The sequence below is a fragment of the Carya illinoinensis genome, chromosome 10 (assembly GCF_018687715.1).
Source record: "Carya illinoinensis cultivar Pawnee chromosome 10, C.illinoinensisPawnee_v1, whole genome shotgun sequence".
Taxonomy (NCBI): Eukaryota; Viridiplantae; Streptophyta; class Magnoliopsida; order Fagales; family Juglandaceae; genus Carya; species Carya illinoinensis.
This window is the reverse complement of record NC_056761.1, coordinates 27,704,534-27,717,204: the sequence shown is the minus strand read 5'-3', so window position 1 is coordinate 27,717,204 and position 12,671 is coordinate 27,704,534. Positions and strand designations below refer to the sequence as shown.

The 12,671-nt window shown below is 38.1% G+C and overlaps 1 non-coding gene across 1 annotated transcript; it reads right to left on the bottom strand.

Annotated features, from left to right (window-relative positions):
- Positions 1 to 11,741: 11,741 nt before the first annotated feature.
- LOC122280282 lies at positions 11,742 to 11,848 on the bottom strand. The gene has a single exon (XR_006229861.1). It is a non-coding gene; the product is annotated as a small nucleolar RNA R71 (small nucleolar RNA).
- Positions 11,849 to 12,671: the final 823 nt, after the last annotated feature.

Below are 12,671 nucleotides of genomic sequence, written 5' to 3'. Positions count from 1 at the left end.
TCTTGCGCGAGGTGCGTGGCCTCGAGGGAGGTTTGGCATTCCCTCAGGGGAGCCTTGTTTGATTGACTAAGAATCATAGTTGTTTGTAGTTTTGCAAGCTTCCTAAAATCAATCCAGCATTTGCATTAATCTACCTCAAGTTAATATTTACAAAGTAAGCAAACAAAAATAAAAAAATAAAAATGTGAGAAAACGGGAAGGGCCCCAGTCGTCATTTCTTCTTGGAATGCGCCCTTCCTCCTCCCTCCTAGTTGGGATAGCTTGCATCCTGATGGGAGGTTGTCATAAGTTTCTGGTTGTGAAGTTGGCAACCTGCATGGTGACCACCAGTACGTCGTTGTGTGGATAACTTTTCTGAAGTACTCTTCGGTATTTGGAGGATAACTTTTTTTAACAACTCCAATAAGGGTAATTTTAGTGTCTGAAGAAAGCCAAGAGAGAACCTTACAACTTTCATGTTCAAGCCAGAGCCGAAAACAAACATCTTCAAGGAGGAAAAGGCACTTCAAGTAGGAGGTAAAAAATATGCAGAATTGGAATTCATCAACGATAGAGATTCTCAATTTACATAGAGTTTCCTTCTTAACTCTTTAATTTTATCTTTGTATAATTCTCATTATGAATTTTAGAATTATTATGGTTTGTTTTGATTAGATTATGAACTAATTTCTATTGCCAAGTGATGGGTCCCAAGAGGAACAAAGTTGTAAAGATCATTTGCAAGTTTCAGTTGGGGCAATTACAAGATCAAGAGCTGGAAAGATCAAGGAAACTTATGCAAGGATGGGTGAAATCCACTTGAGACGTGTTTAGCAAGAGCTCAACATTCAAGATGGGCTTGAGAGGAGAGATTCAGTTTTCATCTATATGATACGCTACAGAAGAGACGACTTGGGCCTATTGTTATTGAAAAGCTTGGACTTATTTATTTCATTAAAAGATCTTATTTTATTAGTTTAGAATAAGTGAGCTTGAGAATGTCAGTCCACACATATGTCTTATTTATAATGAATTAGGGTTTTTGGGAAGGCCTTGTATTTTGGCTAATGACTTATTTGGAAAGTTATTATTTTATATGAACTAGGGTTTTAGAAGTTACTGTAGCGTAGTGTGGCACTGTTCACGCTACAGTACCAGCGGCTCACTTAGGGTTTATTTAAACCAGTTGTAGCCTTATTTGAGAAGGTAAGACAATATTGAATTTTTATTGTGAGTTGAGTTTATTCCTCTTGTTCTTGATTGAACTTCTAAACTTATCAAAAGTAAATCACAACCTTTGTGGTATTTCTCCTTGTGATCCGGGTTCTTGAGACGGGTTATTCAACAGGTCTAAATTCTCCATTCATAGACTTGAGTTTGGCTTTCTTGGGTTTGTTTTTCAATATTCTTGTTGGGTCTCAAAGCGAGTTGATTGGGGTTCACATCACTAAGGCTACGATGTAGTCTCTCCATGACAATCCCGAATCTTATTTCATTGTGGTCATAATTTTATCATTCCTTTTGAGTATACATCATTGAATTTAATTCCTTCAATTATTTGGCCAATAGTTGAATGATTTGTTGTGCATGTTGATTCGAGAAATTATGAATGTAGTTTAGCTTCGTATGATGTATGCCATGAGTTGAACGAAAGACAGGAATGTGCCAACATGATTTGTGCGGCTTTTATGTGAAATATTATTAATCTTAATGTACTCAAATACTTTTAAATTTGCATAGACATATCGCGGGTTATCGTATATTGAGTAATTCTAATTCTACTCGAGAGGGAGTCTAAGATAAGTTAGAATATTTTACTGTCAAATAGGATGATAATTGATTGATTATATGGTTAGGATTTGGGATTGGATTGGTTAGGTAAGTCGGATACCTTAGTGTTTTCTTCTTAGGTAAAATCTTCTTCTTTTCAAGTATTTGGTCAATTCTTCGGTTGTTAAGGTAAATAGTTCATGTGGATTCGACATGTTTCTTATCATTATATTACTTGGTACGATTTTGTGCCCTTGCAAAATTACACACCAAGTTTTTGCCGCCATTGCTGGGGACTATTTATTTTCTATTACTTTTGATACCAACTAGTTCTAAGTTCATTTGAATTTTATTTTCTAAGTCCTAATTGTTAATTTTTTTTTTTCCTTTTCAGGATTCCTGAGTTGTACATGAGACATACTCAAAGCTTAGATTTAGTACCTTTTGACCCTGAAATTGAACACACCTTTCATCATTTGAACAAAGGGAATGAGGATTTCACAACCAAGAATGAAACAATGGAACATCAACTTGGAAATAGGATTTTGGGAGATTATGCTGTCCCTTTGGTCACTGGAGCTACTTCTAGCATTAGACGGCCTACCATTCAAGCCAATAACTTTGAGATAAAGCCAGCTATTTTTCAAATGGTGGCTTCAACGATGCAATTCAATGGCATGCGACATTTTGATCCAATTGCTCACATAGCTAATTTTCTGGAGTTATGTGATACTTTTAAACATAAATGGGTTTCTGATGATGCTATTAGATTGTGACTCTTTCCATTCTCCCTCTGAGACAAGGCAAAGGCATGGTTAAACTCACTTCCACCGGTAACTATAACTACATGGGGCGATTTAGCTAAAAAGTTTCTAGCAAAGTTCTTTCCTCAGCCAAAACTGTGAAGATGCGAAATGATATCACCACTTTATCCAATTTGATATAGAGTCGCTTTATGAAGGTTGGGAGATGTATAAAGAATTGCTTAGAAAGTGCCCACATCATGGACTTCTTGTTTGGATTCAAGTGCAAACCTTCTACAATGGTTTGTAGCTTACAACACATACAATGATTAATGTAGCAGCAGGAGAGACTTTGATGAAGAAATCACCAGAAGACACATATGAGTTAGTGGAGGAGATAGAAACCAACAATTATCAATGGCCTGTGGATCGAGTGACAACAAAAAGAATTCAGGGAGTTCATGAAATTGATTCTTTATCTGCTTTAGCTACTCAATTTATAGCTTTATCTAAGATATTAGACAATGTCAATGTGAGTTCCATTCAAACTACCAATGCAATTTGTGAATTTTGTGCAAGAAATCATATAGGAGTAGATTTTTAAGTGGGAAATCCATTCACCAACAATAGTTTGGAGCAAGCAAACTTTGAGTCGAATTACCAACAACAAAGTAATCCTTATTCCAACACTTACAATTCAGGATGGCGAAACCATCTAAATTTCTCATGGAACAACTCCTTGCATATTGTCAAGCCTCCACCAAGTTTTTGAACCAACAACAAGAGAAGAAGCCGAATATGGAGGAGGTAATGGCACAATTTATGGCCAAGGTGGATGGTAAATTTCAAGGATGTGACATTGCTCTAAAGAACAATGAGAACACTATGCAGAGAATTGAAATGACGCTCGGTCAATTGGCAACATTTATGTCTGAAAGGCCTCAATGATCACTTCCAAGCACCACAGAAAACAATCCGAAAGAACAAGTGAAGGCCATTACTTTTAGAAGTGGAAGAGAGCTTAATTAAGAAGAGAAAAAGAAAAATTTTGGAAAAGAGGAGATGACTGTGAGAGCCGCATCGCCCACCCCTATTCCGAGCCCAACAATGAAAAACTCGAGAAATACTCCAGAGTCTTCTTCTCTTACTTCTCATTATGTTCCTCCTATACCTTTTCCTCATCGACTTCAGAAAAAATAAGCTAGATAAAAAATTTTCTAAGTTGCTTGATGTTTTCAAAAAATTAAATATTAACATTCCTTTTGCAGATGCCTTGGAACAAATGCCTAGTTATGTGAAGTTCATGAAAGAGATTCTATCAAATAAGAGGAAATTATAAGAGTATGAGACCTTGCTGCTGACCAAATAGTGCACTACCATTTTGCAAAATAAGTTGCCACCAAAGCTAAAGATCCAGGGAATTTTAATATTCCTTGCACCATTGGAAATAATTATTTTGAAAAAGTCTTGTGTAATTTAGGTACTAGCATAAATTTGATACCCTTTTCTATTTTCAAGCAATTGGGGATAGGATAGGTCAAGGCCACTACCATTTCACTTCAATTGGCGGACCGATCCATCAAATGTGTGATATCCCATTTTTACGTGTATTTTCACTAAAGGAGTATTTTAATTTAATTAAAATATTGGTTCTTTTATTTTAAATTATCGTATTTTAATTGGATTTATTTAGCTGTGAAAATTAATTTTTAGAGCTTTCTTAATATTAATTATTGTTTTGAGTTTAAATTGTTGTTCAATTTATTTTAGTTGGTTTTTGGATTTAAAATTTTGTTATTAGTATTTACTAGTTATTTATTATATTTTAGCTAGATGTGGTGTTTAAATTATTTTATTCAATTTATAGCTTTTAAAATTATTTTCGTTTGATCAATATCTGGACCCTAGATGTGAGGATTGGATTTCATTTCTTTTCCTTCCTTTTTCTTTTCTCTTTATTCTTTTTCCTTTCTCTTTTTCTTTCTTCCTCCTTATTTCTCCCCAGCCGCACGATGCACCCCCTCCCCCTCCCTCCGTCCGTTTCTTCATTCGCCCAGACCTGCCGCCCCACTACCGCCGTGTAGCACACCGCCTGGTCCTTTCTCTTCCCCTCCGGCCGGCGCACCTCCCCACTAAATTCTAGTCCCTTCCATGCCGCCGTTAACTGCCGTGGGCTCGTCCAAGCTGCACGATTTTTCACCCATTTCGCCACCGTCGTTCCACCTCCTGCCACCATCTCTTCACCACTTCATCATTGACCTCTTACCGTCCTAACCCACCCATTTCCGGCTCCGATCCGTTGCCAGAGCAGCCCCCACGAGCTCAACTCTGTTTTAGCCATTTTTCACTTCCACCGCCATTTTCGCCGTCATCCACGGCCAACCTCACTCCCAATAGCTTCATAAACACCTCTAAGTCATTCCCTATTAATCTCAAGCCTTGGATTGTCCCCATTCAAAAGTGGGTATTTTACAAACCACAGTCAGTGTTTTTACACTGTTACGTTGCTTTCTCTTCGCTCTTTTTAGCTCGTTGATCCTTCGAAAATTGTTATATAGCGTTGTAAGTATTTTTCAAACTCTATTTTAGATTTAAATATATTATTACTTTTATAATAAATTCATTGACTAGTTGGTTATTCTGGATTGAGTCCGAGGAGTCGAGGGTCAGATGAATTTGAGGACGGAGTTATTTAGTTATTGTTGTTCTTGAGTTTTGTTGGATAAATTGTGTCTTGAGGTGTGCATTGCATGGTGCATATATGTGTATGTGTTAAATTGAGAAAAATTAGTTTTATCAGTATAAATGGATTTTTGAGTGCGTGTGTATCACGACCCCAAGTCGAGATGGGTTATTATCTCAATGGAGCTCCTCTGGTCACTCGGGAGCGTAATATACTGAGTGACGTCCCCTAGGTTGTTGTTGGACGACAACGGGAGCAAGCGGGATGGTAACGCTCTCGTACCGACTATGTGGCCCCTCTGCTGGCGGGGGCTAGAGGATGCTTGGCTACGTATGCGCTGGGCACAGAACTGGGCATGGCTCGTTACGAAGTCACACGCATGGTAGTTACCCATGGTGTGACGAAGGTAGCCAGGGTGTGGGAATGACCCCTAGGGGAGGTCATGGTTCATTCGGTTAATGAAAATGGAAATGGATTTGAGACTTGGATTTTGGGCCATTTTCTGATAAAATGGCGAGGTTTGGTTAAAGGAAATATTTTGGGCCAAATGAAACTTTTGGCGTGCGTGGAAAAAATGTAGATTTTGGAGACATGTGCATTCGGCATCTTTCATGCATATTGTTGAGTATAATATATTTTTATCTTGTAGCGTTTGGATTATTACTTACCTGCGGTACCATTTTGATACCGTAGATTTTGATGCAGAATTTGAGAAGGAGGAGGCTAAGCCCGAGGAGGAGGCTTTGCCAGAGTATTGACTTGGAGTTGTTTTATATTAAAAATTATCTCTACTGGTTTTTATATTATGCAATTTGGATTTGAAATAATGTTAAACTTGTAATATTTTGGTGCACTTGCATTTTAAGCGAATTTGTATTTAAACAAAATTCTGGTACTTAGTTAAAAGACTTTATTACCCGCTGCGTTAATTTTATTATACACGTGTTGTTTATACACACTTGACACTTGGTGATGTGATGTGTGACCCGTGTTGTCATCATCCCAACGTCTTGATTTCCACGTATCCGTACATTGGAGTTGGGGGCATCACAAAATGACCAAGAGGCATAGTAGAGGATGTTCTTGTTAAAGTTGACAAGTTTATTTTCCATGCAGATTTTATTCTTTTAGATATAGAAGAAGATAGAGAAACTCCACTTATTCTTGGTCGACCGTTCCTAGTCACGAGAAGAACTCTCATAGATGTGCAACAAGAAAAACTAATACTACGGGTGGAAGATGAACAAGTTACATTCAATGTGTTTGAGACAATGAAATATTCGTCAACAACCGATACATGCATCAACATAGATGTGATTGATGAACTTGTGGTAGAAATTGTTGAAGAGAGATATCCTAAGGAATCACTTGAGGCATGTCTTGTTCAATCCAGCACGTCCGATTCTGAGAATTCCAAGATAAGTAATTGTACACACTATTTGGAAGCATCTCCACCTTACTTGCCTAAAGGGAAGTCGAAAAACATAACATTGGGCGAAAGCACTACTCCACAAAAGCCATCCATTATTGAGGCCCCTTTTTTAGAACTTAAACCTCTTCCTTCTCATCTTAAATATGCATATTTACATGATTCTTCTTTACCTTTTGAGTTTTTAGAGCTCTTGTTATTAAGACCTTTTGATTTTTGATGGTGTGTTTGTACTACATTAGTGGAGAGTTGATTTGAAAAATAGGCATATGAAGTTTGAGAATCTCATCCTTGTAGAGATCAATCATAATTCAATCGAGTTTGCATAAATTGATTCGGATTAATAGAGTAGCAAGTTGAGATTGGTTACTCACACACACACTCAAAGGTTTTCTTGTAGCCTAAGCATGCTCTTGAATTAATCTAAGATTTTGTTAAATGTTTAAAATTTCCTTAAAACAGTTTCTTTATACAATCCATGAGGCAGTCATTGTGAAAAATCAACTTATTCTACTTTTTTAATTTTTCTTTTCTCTTTTCTTTTTGCTCGAGGACTAGCAAATCTTAAGTTTGGGGGTATTTGATGTGCTTACTTTCGCTTTAAGTTTTGTCATAATTTTATTCTTAATTTTATGCTAGTTTGTATTTAATTTTCTTATTTATTAGAGTTTTCATTTATTTTTTTTATTTTTTAAGAATAAATAAATTGAAGGAGTCATGGAAATTGAAGGAGTCATCAAGAGAGTAGGAAACATTTATTTCTCGAAATTCTTGAAGTAACCTTCGGTATTTGGATGATAACTTTTTCTAGACAAATCCAATAAGGGTCATTTTGGTAAAGAAAGCTAAGAGAAAAACCTACAACTTTTTTGTTTAAGCCAGAGCCAAAAACGAATATCTTCAAGGGTAAACGGCACTTCAAGCAGGAGGTAAAAAATCTACAGAATTGGAGTTCATCAACGATAGAGATTCTCGATCTACATAGAGTTTCCTTCTTAACTCTTTAATTTTCTCTTTCTATAATTCTCATTATGAATTCCAGAATTATTATGGTTTTTTTTATTAGATTATGAACTAATTTCTATTGCTAAGGCTACGATGTAGCCTCTCCATGACAATCCCAAATTTTATTTCTTTGTAATCATAATTTTATCATTTCTTTTAAGTATACATCATTGAGTTTAATGCCTTCAATTATTTGGCCAATAGTTGAATGATTTGTTGTGCATGTTAATCCAAGAGATGATGCATGTAGTTTAGCTTCGTAAGATGTATGCCATGAATTGAACGAAAGACAGGAATGTGCCAACGTGATTTGTGTGGTTTTTATGTGAAATATTATTAATCTTAATGTGCTCAAATACTTTTAAATTTGCATAGACATATCTTGGATTATCGTATGTTGAGTAATTCTAATTCTACTCGAGAAATGGTCTTAGATAAGTTAGAATATTTTGCCATCAAGTAGGATGACAATTGATTGATTGTATGGTTAGGATTTGGGATTGGATTGGTTAGGTGAGTCGGATGTCTTAGCATTTTCTTCTTGGGTAAAATCTTCTTCTTTTCAAGTGTTTGGTCAATTCTTCAGTTGTTGATTTAATTTAATTTATTGCTGATTTTCTAATTCAAAATCCATCACTTTTCTTGATTTTCAAAAAACTTAGAATTAAAACAATTTTAATAGTTAATAGGTAAATAGTCATCGTGGGTTCGACATCTTTCTTATCATTATATTACTTGATACGATTTTGCGCAATTGCAAAATTTCACAACATGGTACTCGAAGAACTGGTTCACATGATTGAACCATTCCATTGGGTCGTCTTCTAAGAATCATGGAAATTCTAGCTTTGCCGTTTTGGAGGAGACGATCTGCCGGCCTCCATCCTGGTTATCTCAATTGTGATTTGCCATGGCTTAGGGACTCTTGATTTGAGAGCAAAACATTTAAGAGGCGATTAAGGGTTTCCTCCAAATGGTGATGTTTCAGTCATACTAAGTTCCATTTGATGTAACACCCTTCCTGCACTGTACTGAGCCTGAACTCCAAATGTTCAATGCGTTCTTTGTTGGTTCCCATTAACCTGGCTCTGAGGTCAATGATAGGTCCAGCTTCAGATTAACTAAGAACACTTATAGAAAATATTCTTTCAGATGAGAATGTACCACAATTTGGATAACTTGCTTTTCAATGTCTTTCATTGATAATTCCTGGCTGCTTAAATAAGCAAAAGCCACATACATAATGCTGAAATAAAAGACAAGCTAAGACTGCTAGTGGCTAGTAACTAAAACACAAACATATGAAATAACAGAAAGCATAATTAATAGAAATAACATACAATAGAAAATAAACATCAACCAACGTAGCAACGTAAGACTCTCTACCACTAGCGACCTAGTCAATGCATGCGAGATCTTCATGTCAACTACTAATGACCCAGTCCACTCATGCGAGATCTTCTCGTCCTTCACGTGCTAATGACCCAGCCCACTTATGCTAAATCTTCACGTCTAACCTCTTCCTTAATACTTAGGATTTGGCTTTGGGCTTCTCTCTGAATATCGTGGCTTAACAAACTAGGTCTATTATTGGCAAGTTGTTCAGGTGGCCTTAGGGCTAGACTCACCCTCCTTTGTGTGGGAGATCAGGCTGTCGCAGGGCCAGTCCCGACTGTTGACCCTCATTGGGAAGTAGTCTATTCGAGCAGTCCCTAACTGGACCTGCTTTCGCCTTTCAATGTCCACAAGAAAGGTAAGTTGTAAGGCAGTTGAAGACAGGCTCGCATTTCACCGTGGGAGGGATCAAGCAGTCATGGGCATTACACCCATCCCTTTGGTACCCCGCAGGGAAGGTAAGTGTCAGAGAGCTGAGGTGTCATCCACTCTTCGTCGTGACGGGGACAAGGTAATGATCAGGGGGCCGAAGGGCCAGACCCACTCTCCTCTATGTGGGAGGTCAGGCTGCTATTGGGGCTAGTCTCACCTATCGACTCTCAAGGGGAAGGTAAGTCGTCTGGCAGTCAAGGGCTAGCCCACACTCCTCCACGATGAGGATAGAGCAGCACTTAGGCATGATCTATCCCCTTGGTGTCCTGTGGGAAGGTAAGTTGTCATTGCGAATTTCGTTGGTGGAGATGTGCCTCGATAGAAATTTATGCCGAAAGGGATTTACACATTGGTGGAGATATTGCTTTTACATATGATGACTTGCAAAATTTCATATTGCAGATTTTACAAGTTCGCTCGAGCGAAGGCTTTTGGCCGCTCGAGCGAATTCAGGCAGATTCAAACGCTCGACTGCCGCTCGACAGGGAGCTCGAGCGGGTTGCTGAAAAATGAAGATCGCTCGAGCAGAAACATTGGCCGCTCGAGCAAAATCAGGCAGAGTCGAACGCTCGATGTGCGCTCGATAGGACGCTCGAGTGAAATCAGGCAGAGTCGAACGCTCGACGCGCACTCGACACCCCGCTCGAGCGAACATCGTATTTTGACAGATTTTAGGTTTTCCGCCGTGGGACCATATAAAAGCCATTTTTCACTCTAGAGCCGCGAGTTTTGGACTGGAGAACACTCTTTGGGACAGAAAAACACAGCTAGAAGGATTCAATTCATTTGTTTTGGAGACGGGATTCCAATTATTGCACGTACGTTGGAATCATACACGAGCACGGACGAGAGAAAAGCGTTGAATCGTTCCCCTGAGCTTTTGACGACGAGTTGAGGCTGCAAGGAGGATTTTTCAGTGTTTATTTTCTTCTTCCCATCTTCTCAGAACAATTATGGTGAATTTGTTTATGTTGAATTCCATTTCTAGCATGAGCTAAATTTTCTTCATTCTAGGAAACCGATGTAACCTATTTCCGAACTATGCTTGATTGTCTATGCTAATTTAATGCAATTCTCTCTTTGTTTATCTGATTTATCCTGAATTTATTGCTTCTAATTAAATGGCCATTGATTAGATGATAAGTAATCTTGTGATTTGCTATCGAAAGAGAGAATCATAGGGTAGATCTTGGATATTTCAGCATAGGTAAGTATAGAGATCGAAAGACTTGTATGAACCTATGTAGTCATTAAATCATTGATCTCATTGCATTATTGATTATTGAATTTGCATATTCTTGTGTGAATTGATAACCAAGAGTAAATTCCAATTGACTATCGAAAGAGGCTTTTGGATGAATTAGAGAATTGCTAATAGACAAAAGAGGTTTAAGTTAAATTAGCTGGATGAGAAAAGCATAGTGAAGAATTAGGTGAAATCGATTTTCTAGAAGTTTTCTTCCCTATTGAATTTGATCTTTGAAAGTCAGTTTTATTTTCTTTGCTTATTTCTCTTTGAGTTGATCTAGTTTTAATTGTAACTACAAAAACCTTAGCGATTCCTCTAGATAAAATTGAGATTAGTATAATTTTGGTATTTGGCAAGAGTAAGGTACCAATCCCTGAGGACGATACTCTTCTTATTACTTTACTATAAAACTACGATACTGTGCACTTGCAGTTTTGCACCAGTCAAGTTTTTGGCGCCGTTGCCGGGGATTGTTTTATTCTTATTCTTTTCGTCAATATCGATACAAAGTAATCTTGGTTTTAATTTAGAATTTTGTTTTAATTTGTTCTACAGGTGTGTTTTTGACATTGGATGCGCCGTGCTAGATCTCGTGATATTATTCCTGTTGATCTGGAGATTGAAAGAACTCTTAGATCACTAAGAAGAAATAAGATACTAGCCATGGCTGAAGAAGATCGTGAGGTACTACCACGCACCTTGAAGGACTATGTACGGCCAGTTGTGAATGGAAATTACTCGAGCATAATGCGCCAGCCAATCAATGCCAACAACTTTGAGCTCAAACCAGCTTTGATTAGCATGGTGCAGCAGGCTCAATTCAGCGGATCACCACTGGATGATCCCAATATTCATTTGGCTATGTTCTTGGAGATTTGTGACACTGTGAAGATCAATGGTGTTACTGAAGACACCATTAGACTGAGATTGTTTCCTTTCTCTTTGAGGGACAAGGCTAGAGGTTGGCTAAAATCTCTACAACCGGGAAGCATTGTTAGTTGGCAGGACATGGCTGAGAGGTTTCTTGCTAAATTCTTTCCTCCTGCAAAAACAGCCCAACTCAGGAGTGAGATTGGCCAGTTCAAGCAAAATGATTTTGAGTCACTCTATGAAGCATGGGAGAGGTATAAAGACTTAGTTCGACGTTGCCCACAACATGGATTGCCAGATTGGTTGCAAGTTCAGATGTTCTATAATGGGTTAAATGGGCAAACTCGAACTATAGTTGATGCTGCTTCTGGTGGAACTTTGATGTCGAAGACAGCTGAAGGTGCTACTGCACTTTTGGAAGAAATGGCCTTAAACAACTATCAATGGCCAACTGAGAGGACTTTGGCTAAGAAGGTTGCTGGAATTCATGACTTGGAGCCGATAGCAGCTCCTTCCGCTCAAGTAGCTACTCTATCTCATCAGATTTCAGCCTTGACAACACAAAGGATACCACAAAGTACAGAATATGTAGCATCTACAAGTATGATAGTTCCAAGCAATGAGGCGAGTCAAGAACAAGTTCAATATGTCAACAATCGGAACTACAATTATCGTGGTAATCCTATGCCAAATTACTATCATCCAGGGCTTAGAAATCATGAGAATCTTTCATATGGAAATACAAAGAATGTGTTGCAACCTCAACATCCTCCAGGATTTGATAGCCAACCAAGCGAGAAGAAGATGTCACTTGAGGATGCCATGGTTTCCTTTGTTCAGGAGACCAATGCAAGGTTCAAGAAAACTGATTCAAGGTTGGACAACATTGAGACTCATTGTAGTAATATGGGAGCCACTATGAAGAATCTTGAAGTGCAAATTGGGCAACTAGCCACTACCATCAATGCCCAACAAAGAGGAGCTTTTCCAAGCAACACTGAAGTGAATCCAAAGGAACAATGCAAGGCCATCACACTTAGGAGTGGAAAAGAAATTGAGAGGGCACCATTAAAGGAGAGCAAGTCCACTCCTACCGCTGCAAACAATGGCCAAAGC